This window comes from Nicotiana tabacum, chromosome 6, assembly GCF_000715075.1.
Source record: "Nicotiana tabacum cultivar K326 chromosome 6, ASM71507v2, whole genome shotgun sequence".
Lineage (NCBI taxonomy): Eukaryota > Viridiplantae > Streptophyta > Magnoliopsida > Solanales > Solanaceae > Nicotiana > Nicotiana tabacum.
In genome coordinates, this window is record NC_134085.1 from 94,872 (window position 1) to 113,488 (window position 18,617).

Consider the following 18,617-nt stretch of genomic DNA (forward strand, 5'->3'; position numbering starts at 1 on the left):
ATTTCAGGTCGTTCAGACGAGATTTGATAGACTTTTTGATCGAAAGCATAAGTTAAGAGTTCTTGGAGTTCTTAGGCTTGAATCCTATGTTAAATTGGTGATTTGATATTGTTGTGAGCATTCCAAAGTTTTGAACAAGTTTGAATGATGTCATGGGATGTGTTGGTACAATTGGTTTGAAGTCCCGGGGACTCAGGTGAGTTCCAGGTAGGTTCCGGGATGTTTTAGGCTTAAAATCATAGCTGTTGTAGGTCCAGAAGAATTGCAGGCCTCGGAACCCACCAGTGCAGTCCGCACAAAGTCTAGTGCGTCTGTGGTGGGGACTGTGCGGCCGCACAAAATGCAGTGCGGTCCACAGTGAGGAAAATTTCACTGGTCATACTTCGAAAGCTCATATCTTTTGATCTACAAGGAATTTTGGGATGATTCAAAAACAAAAGCTGTAGCCCTTCGTGTCTAGTTTCCAAAAAGGTCAAGAATTCACAATGTGGACATTTGTAGGGAAAGTTATGGCCAAAATACTAATCCTGTCACTATAGTCAAAATCTGTGCGGACAACACTGGTTTTGTGCTGACAGCACTCGTTTTTGTGCGGTCCGCAATGGTGGAAATCCGGGGGGGTGCTCTATAAATATGAGGTTTGGGTTTTATTTCATATTTTGACCTAGGGAGTTCTGATTTTGGCAATTTTCGAAGGTTTTTATGAAATTCATCAGGGTAAGTGATTCTAACTCAGATTTGGCTAGAGTAGATGAATCTATCATTGAATTCATCATTTAATTCGTGATTTGGGATGGAATTTTTGAAGAAATTCAAAAATATAAAATGATGATTTGAAGGGTCAAATGGTATCAGAATTGGATAATTTTGGTATGGTTAGACTCGTGAGGGTATGAGGATTCTGAAAATATAAATTTTACCCGATTCTGAGACGTAGGCCCGAGGGGCATTTTGGTAATTTTACCTAATTTCGCGTATTAGCTTAGAATTTCTTCGTAGTATCAGTTACTTGAAGTTTTATTTACATTATTCCATTGATTGAATAGATTGGGCCATTTGGAGTCGAGTACTCGTTGCAAAGACGTGGTGTTGGGTTGATTTTGAGCCGGTTCGAGGTAAGTGGCTTGTCTAACCTTGTGTGGGGGACCTTCCCTTTAGGATATGATATATTTAGTAATTGAAATTCCTTGTACGTACTTGAGCTAATTGTTGAAAATCCGGTTTTACTTTAAGTATTTCAATTGAGTTCCCTTTTCCTGCTTTATCTACTTGCGAATTTAGCCTGTTGTAGTTTAGAAAAGCATGTTTAGTTGACTTAATTGCCTATTTGCTTAAACTGCTTTAATTGCATTACGTGAAGGATCTTAGGCTAGAATTAACTATTTACTTGGTACGAAATTTGTATTTAATTGAGTATTCTTGTGTTGCTTCTATGTGTTTTTAATTTGGGACTATGGGACGGCATCCTGGGAGATCCCCTGTACGTATTTATGATCTATACTGAGGTGCGGGATGCCAAGATATCCCTAGCATGTATATTTAGGATACCAAGATATCCCTATCATATATTGAGGATACCGAGAGATCCTCGGGATACCAAGAGATCTCTAGCATATATTGAGGATACCGAGAGATCCTCGGGATACCAAGATATCCCTAGCAAATATTGAGGATACCGAGAGATCCCCGGGATACCAAGAGATCCCTAGTACATGTTGAGGATACTAAGAGATCTTTTGGGATACTGAAAGATCCCTGGTTACTTTCCTTGTGGTTTGCCTTTATCTCTGTTTTCATTAATTATGCTCTTATTATCCTGTGTAGATTCTTACTGTAGATCTCAATTGTACTGCTTATCGTATCTTGTCATATTTATATTTGTCTAATCTTAGTAGGGCCCTGACCTTCCTCGTCACTACCCAACCGAGGTTAGGCTTGGCACTTACTGAGTACCGCTGTGGTGTACTCATGCCTCTTCTGCACATGTTTTTCATGTGCAGATCCGAGAACATTTACTCAGGCTTACCATTCTTGAGGCGAGGCGATTCTACGGGACTTCAAGGTATATCTGCCGCGTCCGCAGACCGAGGAGTCTCCTTCTATTCCTGCATTTTAGTATTTAGCCCTTCTGTACTTTTGTTCTTGTTAGACATTCCGGCGTTAGAGCTATATAGCATTTCTTTTTTCTTAGCTTGTGATTCGTGGGTTTTCAGGTCTTGGATTTGGATATTGGTTTCAAGATTTATATATGGTGTATGCCGAGTGGCATATTTAAACACTGTTATTGCCTTATTTTTGCTTTAAAATTGTTTTACTTCTGCAAGTTTTGGTTATTTTCTGCAATTAAGACGTACCTAGTCGTAGAGACTAGGTGCTGTCACGATGGTTCATAGAGGGCGAACGACACAGCTTGTGGTCCCACTTCAGCAAGTGGTGAGGACCTATCGCTGAGTACAAGACAGGTGGGTCCAGGAGAGAGAGGACAGACGAGATCAGAAGATAGAGTATAGGGAAGTGAGAGACCTCATAGATTAGAGAGACCCACTGGTCCTTGTTTTGGAGGAAGAGTACGACATGGTAGATATTTTGTGGGTCAGCTAGCTCAGTATGCACCTCAGATTTCACATAATATTTCAAGTGTTCAGGGGTCTTGGAGTACTTGTACCGCACAGTTTCCACTGCCACATCCTCCCAAAGCTTGTTTTGAGTGTGGTGACACCCGTCGTATGGTGAGGGATTACCCCAAACTTGGGAGGGGTGCACCTCCACAGACTTCTCAGCCACAATGTGCCCGCAGAGTTCTCAGGCTATGATTACAGATCCAGTTGCTACCCCATCTGCTCAGCCAGCTATAGGTGGAGGTCGGGGAGGTAGAGGTCACTCTAGAGGGGGAGGCAAGGCCAGATACTATGGCTCTATGCGTATGTGTATTGATTACCGCTAGTTGAACAAGGTTACAGTGAAGAACAATTATTCTTTGCCTCGTATTGATGATTTGTTTGACCAGCTTCAGGGCGCACGAGTGTTTTCTAAGATTGATTTGCGCTAAGGTTACCATCAGTTGAAGATTCGGGAGCCAGATATCTTGAAGACTGCTTTACAGACTCGGTATGGTTATTACGAGTTCCTCATCATGTCATTTGGGCTAACCAATGCCCCAGAAGCCTTTATGTAATTGATGCACAGTGTGTTCCAGCCGTATCTTGACTCGTTCGTCATTGTCTTTATTGATAATATTCTGGTGTATTCCCGGAGTCGGGAAGATCCTGAGCAGCACCTGAGGACAGTTCTTCAAACTCTAAGAGAGAAGAAGTTATATGCTAAGTTCTCGAAATACGAGTTTTGGTTGGATTCAGTGGCATTCTTAGGTCACGTTGTATCGAGTGAGGGTATTCAGGTGGATCCGAAGAAGATAGATGTCGTGCAGAGTTGGCCCAGACCATCCTCAACTACCGAGATCCGTAGTTTCCTTGGGTTTGGCGCGTTACTACCATCGTTTTGTGGAGGGGTTTTCATCGATTGCAGCCCATATGACCAGGTTGACCCCTAAGGGTGCTCTGTTTCAGTGGACGGAGGAGTGTGAGGCGAGCTTTCAGAAGCTAAATATAGCTTTGACCACAACCCCAATTTTGATATTACCTACAGGTTCGGGGTCTTATACGGTCTATTGTGATGCATCGAGGGTTGGGCTTGGGGCGGTGTTGATGCAGGACGGTAGGGTGATTGCCTAGGCGTCAAGACAATTGAAGATACATGAGAAGAACTACCCTGTTCATGACCTTGAGTTAGCTGCCATTGTTTACGCCCTGAAGATTTGGTGCCATTATTTATACGGGGTTCCTTGCGAGATTTATACTAACCATCGGAGCTTACAACACTTGTTCAAGCAAAAGGATCTAAATTTGCGCCAGAGGAGGTGGTTGGAGTTGCTAAAGGACTATGATATCACTATTTTGTATCATCCGGGCAAGGCCAATGTGGTGGACGACGCTTTGAGTCGTCGGGCAGAGAGTTTGGCTTATTTACCAGCATCGGAGAGGCCTATGGCGATGGATGATCAGGACTTAGCTAGCCAGTTTGTAAGATTGGATCTTTAGGAGCCTAGTTGGGTTCTAGCTTGCGTGGTTTCTCGGTCGTCTTTATTTGATCGTATCAGGGAGCGGCAGTATGATGACCCTCATTTACTTGTCCTCTAGGACAAGGTTCAACACGGTAATGCTAGGGATGTGACTATTGGTGATGATGGGGGTATTGAGGATGCATGGTTGGATTTGTGTACCCAATGTTGATGGGCTTCAAGAGTTGATTCTAGAGGAGGTCCATTGCTCGCGGTATTCCATTCATCCAGTTGTCGTAAAGATGTATCAGGATTTGAGGCAGCACTACTGGTGGAGGCGGATGAAGAAGGATATAGTTAGATTTGTAGCTCAGTGACTTAACTGTCAGCAGGTGAAGTATGAGCACCGGAGACTGGGTGGGTTGCTCCGGTAGATAGAGATTCCGGATGGAAGTGGGAGCGGATCACCATGGACTTTGTAGTTGGGCTCCTACGAACTTTGAGAAAGTTCGATGCTATTTGGGTAATTGTGGATTGGCTGACCAAGTCTGCTCATTTTATTCCTGTGTGCACTACTTATTCTTCGAAGCGGTTGGCGGAGATCTATATACGGGAGATTGTTCATCTGCATGGTATTCCAGTGTCCATCATTTCAGATAGAGCCACTCAGTTCACATCATGGTTCTGGAGAGTCGTTCAGCATGAGTTGGGTACTTAGGTGGTATTGAGTACAACATTTCACCCTCAAACGGATGGACAGTCCGAGCGCACTATTCAGATTCTTGAGAATATGCTCCGTGCATGTGTGATTGAGTTTGAAGGGTCTTGGGATCAGTTCTTGCCATTGGCGGAGTTTGCTTACAACAATAGCTATCAGTCCAGTATTCAGATGGCACAGTATGAGGCTCTATGTGGGAGGCAGTGTAGATCCCTGGTGGGTTGGTTTGAGCCGGGTGAGGCCAGATTGTTGGGCATAGACCTGGTTCAGGATGTTTTGGAGAACGTTAAGGTGATTCAGGATAGACTCCGTACAACCCAGTCCAGACAGAAGAGTTATGCGGACCGAAAGGTTCGTGATGTTTCCTATATGGTTGGAGAGCGGGTTCTGCTTCGGGTTTCGCCTATGAAGGGCGTTGTGAGGTTCAGAAAGAAAGGGAAGTTGAGTCCGAGGTTTATTAGCCCTTTTTGAGATATTGAGGCGTGTTGGGAGGTTGCTTATGAGCTTGCCTTACCTCCCAACTTGGTAGGAGTTCATCCGGTATTTCATGTTTTGATACTCCGGAGGTATCACGGTGACCCGTCGCACGTGTTGGATTTCAGTTCAGTCCAGTTGGACAAGGATCTATCTTATGTTGAGGAGCCAGTGGCAATATTGGATAGGCAGGTCAGAAAGCCGAGGTCAAAGAATATTGCATCAGTGAAGGTTCAGTGGCGGGGTCAGCCGGTCGAGGAGGCGACCTGGGAGACCGAGTAGGATATGCGCAGCTGTTACCCTCATCTTTTCACTACCTTAGATATGTCTCTATGCTTGTTCGAGGATGAACGAATGTTTAAGTGTAGGAGGATGTGACGACCCGGCCGGTCGTCTTAAGAATTAATGCCCCGATCCCGTATTAATTACTTTCCCAAGTTTATTTCTGCTATTTTGATTTGCCGGGATGTTCGGTTTTGAGTTTCGGGGAGCTTTGGGACACTTAGTCCTAGGATGAGAGCTTAAGTGTTAGAAAGTTGACCGTAGTCGGAATAGTGTGAAGACGACCTCAAAATGGAAATCTGACAGTTTCGTTAGCTCTGTTGGGTGATTTCGGGATTAGGGGCGCGATCGGATTGTGTTTTGGAGGTCCATAGCTAATTTAGGCTTGAAATGGCGAGAGTCGAATTTTTGAAGTTTACGGTCCAATAGTGAGATTTTGATCTAAGGGTCAGAATGGAAGTCCCAAAATTGGAGTTGCTCCGTAGTGTTGAATGTGACGTGCTTGCAAAATTTCAGGTCGTTTGGACGAGATTTGATAGACTTTTTGATCGAAAGTATAAGTTTAGAGTTCTTGGAGTTCTTAGGCTTGAATCCTATGTTAAATTGGTGATTTGATGTTGTTGTGAGCATTCCGAAGTTTTGAACAAGTTTGAACGATGTCATGGGATGTGTTGGTACAATTGATTTTAAGTCCCGGGGACTCGGGTGAGTTTCGGGTAGATTTCGGGATGTTTTAGGCCAAAAATCATAGTTGTTGAAGGTCCAGAAGAGTCGCAAGCCTCGGAACCCACCAGTACGGTCCGCACAAAGTCCAGTGCATCTGCGGTGGGGGCTGTGCGGCCGCACAAAATGCAGTGCGGTCCGCGGTGAGGAAAATTTCACTGGTCCTATTTCGGAAGCTCATTTCTTTTGATCTACAAGGAATTTTGGGATGATTCAAAAACAAAAGTTGTAGCCCTTTGTATCTAGTTTCCAGAAAAGTTAAGCAATCACAATGTGGACATTTGTATAGAAAGTTATGGCCAAAATACTAAAGCCTATCACTGCAGTCAGAACCTATGCGGACAACAGTCGTTTTTGTGCGGACCACACTGGTTTTGTGCGGAAACCACTCGTTTTGTGCGGTCCGCAGTGGTGGAAATCCGGGGGGTGGGGGGCTCTATAAATATGAGGTTTTGGATTTTATTTCATATTTTGACCTAGGGAGCTCGGATTTTGGCGATATTTTGAAGGTTTTTCAAGAAATTCATCGGGGTAAGTGATTCTAACTCAAATTTGGATAGAGTACATGAATCCATCATTAAATTCATCATTTAGTTCGTGATTTGGGATGGAATTTGGGAAGAAAACTTGTGAAATCTTTAAAAAATGTAAAATGACAATTTGAAGGACCAAATGGTATTAGAATTGGATAATTTTGGTATGGTTAGACTCGCGAGGGTATGAGTATTCTGTAAATATAAATTTTACCCGATTCCGAGATGTGGGCTCTCGGGGCATTTTGGTCATTTTACCTAATTTCGCGTATTAGCTTAGAATTTCTTCATAGTATCAGTTACTTGAAGTGTTATTTACATTATGCAATTGAATTGAATAGATTTGAGCCATTTGGAGTCGAGTACTCTTGGCAAAGATGTGGTGTTGGGTTGATTTTGAGCCGGTTCGAGGTAAGTGGCTTGTCTAACCTTTTGTGGGGGACATTCCCCTTAGGATATGATATATTTGGTAATTGAAATGCCTTGTACGTGAGGTGACGAGTGCGTACTTGAGCTAATTATTGAAAATCCGGTTTTACTTTAAGTATTTCAATTGAGTTCCTTTTTCCTGCTTTATCTACTTGCGAATTTAGCCTGTTGTAGTTTAGAAAAGCATGTTTAGTTGACTTAATTGCCTATTTGCTTAAACTTCTTTAATTGCATTACATGAAACATGTTAGGCTAGAATTAACTTTTTACTTGGTACGAAATTTGCATTTAATTGAGTATTCTTTTGTTGCTTCTATGTGTTTTTAATTTGGGACTATGGGACGACATCCCGGGAGATCCCCTGTACGTATTTATGATCTAGACTGAGGTGCGGGATATCAAAAGATCCCTGGCACGTATATTGAGGATACCAAGAGATCCTCGGGATACCAAGAGATCCCTAGCATATATTGAAGATACCAAGAGATCCTCGGGATACTAAGAGATCCCTAGCATATATTGAGGATACCGAGAGATCCTCAGGATACCAAGAGATCACTAGCATAAATTGAGGATACCGAGAGATCCTTGGGATACCAAGAGATCCCTAGCATATATTGATGATACCGAGAGATCTCCGGGATACCAAGAGATCCCTAGGTTTTATATTGAGCATATTTAGACACTGTTATTGTCTTATTTCTGCTTTAAAATTGTTTTACTTCCGCAAGTTTTGGTTATCTTCCGCAATTTAGGCTTACCTAGTCGTAGAGACTAGGTGTCGTCATGATGGTTCACGGAGGGCGAACCGGGGTCGTGACATCTTTGCCAACTTTGATGTTTTATAACTTATCAAACACAGTTACATAGGAGATCTGAAATCAGTACCTTAAAGAGTTAAAAAACAGCAAGGAATAAAAGAGATTGATGGCTGAAGATCCAAAGATGGAACAACAACCAAAAACAGACAGCAGCAGTAGCAAACACAACACAGAAAACCCAGATAAACCAAAATTTCCAAACAAAAACCCAACCAATCTTGAAACCAGACATTCCAGCTAAAACACTCAAGAAAGATCCTCAACTTCAAACCATGTTTTCCAGCTTGTAAAAAATAAAAAATAAGAATTTGTGAATGTTTTTTAGAGTTTTTGAATTCTGAACTTTTTCAGAAAAGAAGAGAGAACTTTTTGTGTAGTAAAATGATGCTCAAGTCTGTATGCGAGTGAGGGAACATTTTCCTTTTATAGAGTGTACAAAAAGGCATCAAAAAAGCATATTCTAACCTAAAATTCTAAACTTTCAGGATAGTACAACATCTTTTATAGTCGTCTGTCCTTTTCCTTATCCAATACCAACATCTTTATGTTAAGGATAGGGACAACTGTGAAAAATCTTGAAGATTCTCCTATAAGCCTACGTAAAAGTCCATTTTTATCCTTTTAATTACTGCCTATTTTAGCTTTGCCCTATGTTCTGATTTTAAATTAATTACAACCATTTTAAAACCTTCAACTAAGTGATTAAGTTGCCTAATGATATTCCAATTCATTAACCTAAGGTTTAAATTGCTGTTCAGAGGCTCAAGCCTAAGTTTAAAATCAATTAAACCTAAGTAATTAAAACATGTAGGCAATCAAACTCAGATTCAAAAAGCTACTGAAATCCAACATGCTCAGTCCAAGAATACCAAAAATCAAACTAGCTAAATTCAACACAATGAAATGAAATTGAATCCAGCTAAAACTAAAGTAAGCAGAAATTGGTTAAATTGGCTATTGATTAACCTTTTAATACCATTCTTAACAAAACTTTCAAGTAACAACAATAAACAAAGCAAACAGCAAGAAATAAAATAAAAGGAGAAACAGAAATAGGCGAATTATAAGAAAACTAACCCTAATCATTTCAATCTAACAATCTGGGCCTAGGCAACATTGAATTTCTAATTGACGAAATCTTGAAACATGCAATTAAGGAAGCTTAAACAAAGAAAGAAAAGGTAACCTAAGTCATACGGCCAAACAAAAAACAATTAAAAGAAAGGGAGAAAGACCAAAACCAGAAGAAAACTAAAGAAAAGGTTACAAGAAATTACCGATCACTTGATTCTTCCAATAATAAAACTGAAACGCCTTCGAATTCTGACCCAAATTCTAGGGGCACGAATAAACTTTAGACAACCATGAATCAACTGCTCTTATTAAGGGCAATGAATTCATGGAAGTCTTTGGTTCAAATGCCCCAAAAACTGTCGGAAATTTGGAAGTGAAAGAAAGCTATGGTTCTTGAGAACTTAGATTTAAAATTTGAGGAACTTCGGGGCTGATTCGAAGGGGATTAATGGTGGTTTAGGGTTCAGATGGGTGCCAGGATTATGGGGTGTGAATTTGGTGGCATTTGGGTGAATTAGGGTTTCGAGGCATCGATCTTAGATTTAAGATTTGAGCCGTTTGGTGATGATTCGCGGAAATTGGTTTGGATATTTGTAAAGAGGAGACAATGGGGGTTTTGGGGTGTTGATTTGGGGCCATTTGGAACACCGGAACCGCCGTGAGGCAATTTCCGGTGGCGGAGACGAGGAGGAGTTACAGGGCGGCTAGGATTATGTGTTTTAGAGAGATGGAGGCGGAAATGGAAGGGGGGTCTGTAGGGATTGCAGAGATTCAGATAGTTTTATATAAAAAGGGTGATCAGTTCCCAGCCGTTAGATCCAAAGTGATTAACAACTGAGATCAAGGCTAAGTGATGCAATGTCGTTTTGGGTATAAATGGGGCGGACCGTGTAAGGCTGAGTTGGGCTTTGGTTGGGATGGTTTTCGGAATGAGTTTCAGGTATAAGAATCAGCCCAAAATTAGAAATTTAAATCTCTTTTCAATAACTCCTTATTTCCTTTTTCTTTTCCTTTTGCCTATTTTTTTTAATTAAAAATCATAAATTAAAATTACTAAATTAATCTAAATTACAAAATTAAACTAATTACCTAATTACAATTATTATAAAAATCACTTAATCCTAAATTAAAAGAGAAAAAATCAATAATCCAAAAATTAAAATGTGTAGAATGAGCTATTTTTTGTGATTTTTATTTTTTAATAAAACAAAATGATTACTAATTAATCCTAAAAAATGTAAAAACAAACCTAAATGCAAATCATGGTATTTTTGGCATTTTCATGATTTTAATAAGAATTAAACATGTACAAAAATTCAAACAATTAATAAAATTCTATAAAAATTCGTATAAAATCACATGCTCACAGCTACCCCTCTTTGCTTGGAAACACGAAGGGTTTTTGGGCAAAGATAAAATGAGCAAATACGAGCGATTTTTGCCCGTTTGAAACTCCATGAGAAGGATCTTTTGAAAAAGTCTGACCGAATCTTGCTTCGGAGGTTGCCTACATATCCTTGGTTATAAAGGAATTAGGTCAGTGGTTCTGAAAGTTTTGGTAGCTGGGACTATCGGGAAACTGTGATTTCACTGATGTTGCCGCTGTTTATGCTTGCTGAGCTCCTTATTACACCAAAGTAAAAGATGAAAAGCTTAACTAGCCAAGCCTATCAACTACGAGCTACAAGATTCCTATCTATAGACCTTCTAAAGCTTGATCTTGAGTCTTGGTCAGTTCGTCTTGCAGACTCTAATCTAAATCTTGATGCTCGTTAATTCCAACCGCTGGTTCATTCTTCTTCAGCTTTTCGGATCAAGGCGGGACATGCAAAACTTGTGATTTCAATCATATTTTGGGCAGTCCGCATCTTTTCTCCGCTTCTATACTTGGAGTTCAACTTCTTTTCTTGTTCTTCCTTTATTTTCTCTTATTTGGGTTGAGACTCCTTCTTTTGGTCATCTCAAACCTTGTCCCTCACAGTGAGAACCTATTCAGGCACCAAAGCAAACAAATGAACTAAATTTTCTGCCCCAGTTTTCACTAGAAAAATTGTGAGTTATTCGTAACAAAAATCTAACTATTTCTTTATTGAAAGCAATAAAATCAGGATTGTGTATCCTTGGGAAAAATAGATTAGGGAGTGGAGCCCTATATCTATAATGAAATCTACCAGGGAGTGGAGACCCTATGTTGGAAAAGCAGACTAGGGAGTGGAGACCCTATGTCTAAAGTAAATTCAATTAGGGAGTGGAGACCCTATGTTGGAAAAGTGACTAGGGAGTGGAGGCCCTATGTCTAAAATAACTTCAACTAGGGAGTGGAGACCCTATATTGGAAAAACGACTAGGGAGTGCAGGCCCTGTGTCTAAAATAACTTCAACTAGGGAGTGGAGACCCTATGTTGGAAAAGTGACTAAGGAGTGGAGACCCTATGCTGGAAAAGTGAGTAGGGAGTGGAGACCCTATGTCTAAAATAACTTCAACTAGGGAGTGAAGACCCTATGTTGGAAAAACAGACTAGGGAGTGGAGACCCTATGTCTAAAGTAAATTCAACTAGGGGGTGGAGACCCTATGTTGGAAAAGCAGACTAGGGAATGAAGACCATATGTCTAAAATAAATTCAACTAGGGAGTGGAGACCCTATGTCTAAAATAACTTCAACTAGGGAGTGGAGACCCTATGTTGGAAAAGCAGACTAGGAAATGGAGATCCTATATCTAAAGTAAATTCAACTAGGGAGTGGAGACCCTATGTTGGAAAAATGACTAAAGAGTGGAGACTCTATGTCTAAAATAACTTTAACTAGGGAGTGGAGACCCTATGTTGGAAAAAACATAGCTAGAGATTGGGGACCTTATGCTACCATGTTTTTTTTTGAACTTTCTTCTCTTCTTTTTTTTTTAAGAAAAATGAGTAAGAATGTACTAAAGAATTTGGGAGAGACTTCCTTTTGGATTAATTATTGCTGCAAAACTGTTTCTAGCCCTTGCGTAGTTTCATTTGGTGGCACCTACTTCTTGCAAGGTTGCTTTGGATCACACCTGTTTCATGTTTTCAAACAAAGAACAATTGTTAGTTTGAAACGGTGGTTGGTTTTGTGGCCTTGAATGTTTTGATCTCGGCCCAACTCTTTCGATGAAAACCTCTATTTCTCACTGGCTTTCTGGAGATCAATCTCTCTTTTAAAACCAGGGATCTTTACTTTCCAAAATTTCTCATGATGGTTCACCCGCGTGGGGTTTTGGCCTTTTCATCTCATTTTGCCTTCGTGGGCACTTGGCTTTGGATTTCTTTATTTTTTAATAATTTTGACTCTGAAGCATCGGCCATCATGGCCAGTTGAGATCGACTTGATGCACCTGCTGAGGCTGGGTGCTTTTTCTTGAATTTAGCTTTTGTTAAGCAGAACCCTGTAAAACCAATCTTTCCATCTTTTCTGTGTATTAGTTTCAGAGAAGGATTAAATCGAAAGGGATTCAAAGAAAAGTAAACAAAGGACATGATAATGAATTTAACAAAAAGTGTCCCTTTCGGGGAAGAAGAAATACGGACTTATCTGGAGTGCAGGAGGACTTCAATAGACATGACATGCTTCTTGGACTAGATACCCGATCTGCGCAACCATCCAATCTCTCATAAACCCAACATAACTCATGTCTTAAAATCGAGAAACCTTTCCAGGACTTTATCAGTGCCGATGGTTGTAGAGAATTCCTTCTTTTTGATCAATTGCGCCCTTTGCGGGTTTTCTCCAATTGACCTCTCTCATTTCTCTTCTTAACATCACCTTATAGTTCTCTTTGCAAGTTTTCACTAACAAGACTCTCTCATTTTCAGTTTCTCTACTCACCATCGCCTTATGGTGCCCGTGTGGGTTTTCACCAACAAGACTCTCTCATTTTATTTCTCTCATTTTGATTGCATCAGATCCAAGTAGCTGCGTTCTCCGATCCTTGAACATTCTCACCGATTGATCGGAAGGACTTGAAGGGGGTTTAGGGTAAAAAGTATTTGGATCAAATTACAAATTTGGAACTATTCAGGCGGGATCATCGTCGAACCATTATAACATCTGCCCCAGTTTGACTTTTGGGGGAATTTGGATTTTTGTTTTGGTGTGACTGAACCCTAGAAAGAGGCTGCCTACGTATCCTTTCAGAATCAAGTCGAACGTAGTTCAGGGAAACTTTGTTTTTGATTTTGATTTTGATTTTACAAATGCTTTCGGGTTCCTAGGAGGGTAATCAAAGAAAGATAACTGAGTCAAAGTGTTAGAAAAGGGTGGAAGTGTTTGAGGTAGCGAGAATGAAAGCCTTCATCAAACACTCGGAGAATCTTTGTGTTAGGGATGGTTAAACGTAATACCTTTTGACCGCGCCTGCAGTGACAGCCATTTCGGGGTCATTTCCTTCAATGTCTCCCAAGTACAAGGCCCCTCTTGGCAACAATTTTCTTATAATGTATGGACCTTTCCAGTTTGGAGCAAACTTTCCTTTTGCTTCCTTGTGATGTGGGAGAATACGTCTCAAAACGAGTTGCCCCACCTCAAAACTCCTAGACTGCACTTTCTTATTGTAGGCACGGGCCATTCTTTAGTGATACAACTGCTCGTGGCAAACTGTGGCCATCCGCTTTTCATCAATCAGGGTTAGCTATTCTAGACGGGTCTTGACCCACTCACTATCCTCAATCTCGGCATCAACAATGATTCGGAGAGAAGAAATTTTAACTTCTGCAGGTATTATGGCTTTAGTGCCATAAACCAATAGATAGGGTGTTGCTCCAACTGAGGTGCACACAGTTGTGCGATATCCCAACAATGCAAACAACAACTTTTCATGCCATTGTCTAGAACTCTGAATCATTTTCTAAGAATTTTCTTGATCTTCTTGTTTGCTGCTTCAACATCACCATTAGCTTTGGTCCTTTAAGGGGTAGAATTCTGATGCGTGATCATAAATTGCTCAAATGTCTCCCTCATCAAATGAATATTCAAATTAACAACATTGTCCGTAATGATAGTTTTAGGAATACCAAAACGATAGATGATGTTGGTGTGCACAAAGTCTACCACTGCTTTCTTAGTGACGGCTTTGAGAGTGACTACTTCAACCCATTTTGTGAAGTAGTCAATGGCAACCAATATGAATCTGTGCCCATTTGAAGCTTTTGGCTCGATTGGCCCAATGACATCCATACCCCAAGCAACTAACGACCATAGTGCTGACATAGGATGCGGTTCTGAAGGTGGTGCATGAATCAGATCACCGTGTACCTGACATTGATGACACTTTCGGACAAAACTGAAGCAATCTTTTTCCATAGTCATCCAGTAATAGCCTGCTCGAATGATTTTCTTTACAAGGATGTATCCATTCATATGGGGACCACACACTCCTGCGTGTACTTCATTCATGATTCTTCCGGCCTCTTGGGCATCCACACATCTTAAAAGGTTGAGATCTGGAGTCTTTTTGTACAAGACCTCTCCGCTCAAGAAGAAACCACTAGTAAGCCTTCTAATGGTTCTCTTTTGGTCTCCATTGGCTTGCTTGGGATATTCCTTTGTTTTCAAAAATCTGTTGAAATCTTGATACCATGGCTGAACATATGGTTCCACCTCAATTGTATTGCAATAACCATGCCTTTCTCGGATTTGGATTTCCAACGGGTCAATGTGGACATTGCCTGGATATGGAAGCATCGTGGCCAAAGTAGCGAGTGCATCGACCAACGCATTGTGAAACCAAGGAACGTACCTGAAATCGACTGACTTGAACCGGTTGCTAAGATCTTCTACCTGTTGCCTGTATGGAATAAGCTTGACATCCCGAGTTTCCCTTTCACCCTGAGCTTGTCGGATAATCAAGTCTGACTCTCCCATGATTAACAATTCTTCCACATCTTGGTCGATTGCCATATTCATACCTATAATGCAGGCTTCATACTCGGTAGTGTTGTTGGTGCAGAAATATTGAAGCCGGGCTGTGGCCGGATAGTGCTGACCAGTGGGTGAGATTAAGATTTACCCATTCCTAACACCTTTTGCATTCATAGCTCCATCGAAGAACATTTTCCAAGCATTGGTGTCTTCTGACATTACCTCAACTGAATTTACTTTCTCCTCCAGAAAGTAAGTACTCAAAGGCTGATAGTCATCATCAATAGGATTTTCCACTAAGTGATCCACTGAAGCTTGAGCTTTCATTGCCATGCGGGTAACATAGACTATGTCAAACTCGGTGAGCAGGATTTGCCATTTTTCTAACCTCCTCGTGCGCATCGGCTTTTGAAATATATACTTCAAAGTATCCAACATGGTGATAATATAGGTGGTGTAGGCCAACAGGTAATGCCTAAGCTTCTGAGCGACCCAAGTTAGGGCACAACAAGTCCTTTCCAACAAAGTGCATTTGGCTTCGTAACTAGTGAACTTCTAGCTCAAATAGTATATTGCCTGTTATTCCTTCCCGGTCACATCATGTTGCCCAAGAACGCACCGAAAGGAATTTTCCAACACTGTCAAATACAAAAACAAAGGCCTCCCAGGTTCGGGTGGGACCAAGACTGGAGGATTTGACAGATATTCTTTGATTTTGTCGAAGGCTTCTTGACACTCATCTATCCATTTAATCACTGCATCTTTCTTCAACAGCTTAAATATTGGCTCACATGTGGAACTCAACTGAGAAATGAACCGGCTGATGTAATTCAACCTTTCCAACAGACTCATAACCTCTTTCTTGGTTCTCGGAGGAGGCAAATCCCGAGTAGACTTTATCTTCGTTGGATCTAGCTCGATGCCCCTCCGACTGACTATAAATCCCAAGAGTTTCCTAGACGGAACTCCAAATGCACATTTAGCTGGATTTAACTTTAAGCCATACTTACGCAGATGCTCAAAGAACATTCTCAGATCTCGAATATGGTCATCCTGCGTTCTTGATTTAATGATTACATCGTCCACATACACCTCGATTTCTTGGTGCATCATCGTGAAAGATGGGAGTCATAGCTCTCATGTAAGTTGCCCCGGCGTTCTTTAAAACAAAAGGCATGACCCTGTAACAATAGTTGCCCCAGGGTGTGGTGAAGGTTGTCTTTTCCGCATCCTCTTCATCCATCAAGACTTGATGATACCCAGCATAATAATCCACGAAAGACTATATCACATGTTTGGCACAATTGTCAACAAGGATGTGGATGTTTGGCAAAAGGAAGTTTTCTTTAGGACTTCGTTTGTTCAAATCCCGATAGTCAACAAACACTCGAGTTTTTCCATCTTTCTTTGGCACAGGAACCACATTAGCCAACCATATGGTGTATCGGACCACTCGGATCACCCCCGCCTTCAACTGTTTGGTAACCTCCTCTTTGATCTTGTCATTGATGTCAGTTTTGAACTTCCTCTATTTTTGCTAGATAGGGGGATGATCGGGGTAAGCTGGCAATTTGCACACCACTAAATCAACACTAAGTCCTGGCATATCATCATAGGACCAAGCAAACACATCTTTGATTTCGAACAAAAGTTGGATCAATGCATCCCTAGTTCTTCATCCGTGTGAATGCTTATCATGGTTTCTTGGACCTCTTCTGAACTACCCAAATTAACCGGCTTGGTTTCATTTAAGTTTAGCTTAGGTTTATTCTCAAATTGTTCTATTTCTCTGTTTATTTCCCTAAAAGCCTCGTCTTCATCATATTCCGGTTCTTGATTCATTATTTCATAGTGAGACAACGTGCTATGATCTGGGCATGAAGTCCACAAGCATGTCATGTTATTTAAGTCCGCATTATTAGAACTGAAAAGAAGAAATAAGAAAATTAACCAAAATAATAAAGAATAAAGAAAGAGCTGAGATTCATAGACAATGAAATATTGATTCTATTTCATTGAATTTTGAAGATAGAAGGGTTTACATTGGAATTTTAAAGACAATAAACTATAAGAAACATTCGAGTTACACCCTGGAATAAATCGGGATGCAGAAAAAGTGGCAAGACTGGACTACCAGAATTACCGCCTGACTAGGAACGGAGTAGCCTTCAAATTTGCAGCTTGGCATCGGGCCCCCACAAATTGCACCTCAGCAGTGCTCGATCCTTCACCCGACTAGACCATATGAACTTCATATAACATTTGGCTCATGACTCCAGATATGTCCTCAATTTCCTCGGCCGTGAAGGCCTCATCTTCTTTTTTGTACTTTTGGATTGACGAATGTTTTGGAGAGATACGGGATCGGCTGAGGCAACACCTAACCATTGCTCTTTCGTTCATTTGCCCATGTCATATCAGCTTCTGTAGCGTGAAAACCCACATCTAAGAACTTCTCCCTGGCAGCTAAAGTGATTGGTTTTGTGATACCTTGCAAAGATATCCCGAGCCCCTTCCCGGGCTTATACATGTGTTTGATCATTTCAGTAGCGACCATGATTGATGCATTTGATAGAAAGGGTTAAGGACACGGGCTCCCTTCCTCACATTTATTTGCGACCACAACCTCAAAATCTTGATAGACTATATGCTCGCTACCTTCCCTAGCCTCGAGACACGAGAATGATGGGTCCCTGTAAATTGATTGCCTGTCCTCTCCATGGACCATAATTTCCTGATCTCCGTGTTCAAATTTTACCATTTGGCGGAGAGTAGAAGGTACGACCCTTGCATGATGGATCCAAGGCATTCCTAAGGAAAACGTATAGGAGGTATCCATGTCCAAGACCTAAAATGTCACTTCAAAATCCACATGACCGATAGTCAAGATCAAATCAATCTCCCCTATTGTGTCTCTCTTGATGCCACCGAAAGCACGCACACAAACATTGTTAGGCCTGATTCTCTCATTCCCAATTTCCATTCTTTGCAAAGTGAGAGAGGGAATATGTCAACCCCTGATCCACCATCCACCATGACTCTTTTCATATAGTACCCTTCACACTTAACTGTTAGGTGAAGAGCTTTATTTATTGTGGGCAGCCCCTTCCAGGGGCAAGTCATTTTTGCTAAATGAAATCCGATTGACTTCAAAGAATCATTCTGCCATCCTTTCCAGTTGCTCAATAGTGGTTTCAATCAGAACATATGCTTCATTGAGGGTCTTTATCAACACTTTCTGATGCTCAGTCGAGTTTATAAGTAGAGACAACAGTAAGACCTGAGTGGGAGACTTCCAGAGTTGGTCAATTACCTCATAGTCCGTAGTTTTCATTTTTTCAGAAGAATTCCTCTTCTTTTTTGGCACTGACTGGCTTTTTAAGCGGAAAACGCTTCAGTTTGGCATTCTTCCCTTCTTCCAGATTGAGGTACTTCCTGGATGGATTGGTTTCATTTACTTCCCCTGTGATTTCTTTTCCTTTGTATGTCACTACCGCTTTGTTGTAATTCCAGGGGATGACAGTGGGATACTTCATGGGCTTCTGTGGTGCGCTGCTGATAACCATAGGCTCATTTAGCCTTGGTGATATTACCGGCCCCCGCGCCACATAAGTCCCTCTTGC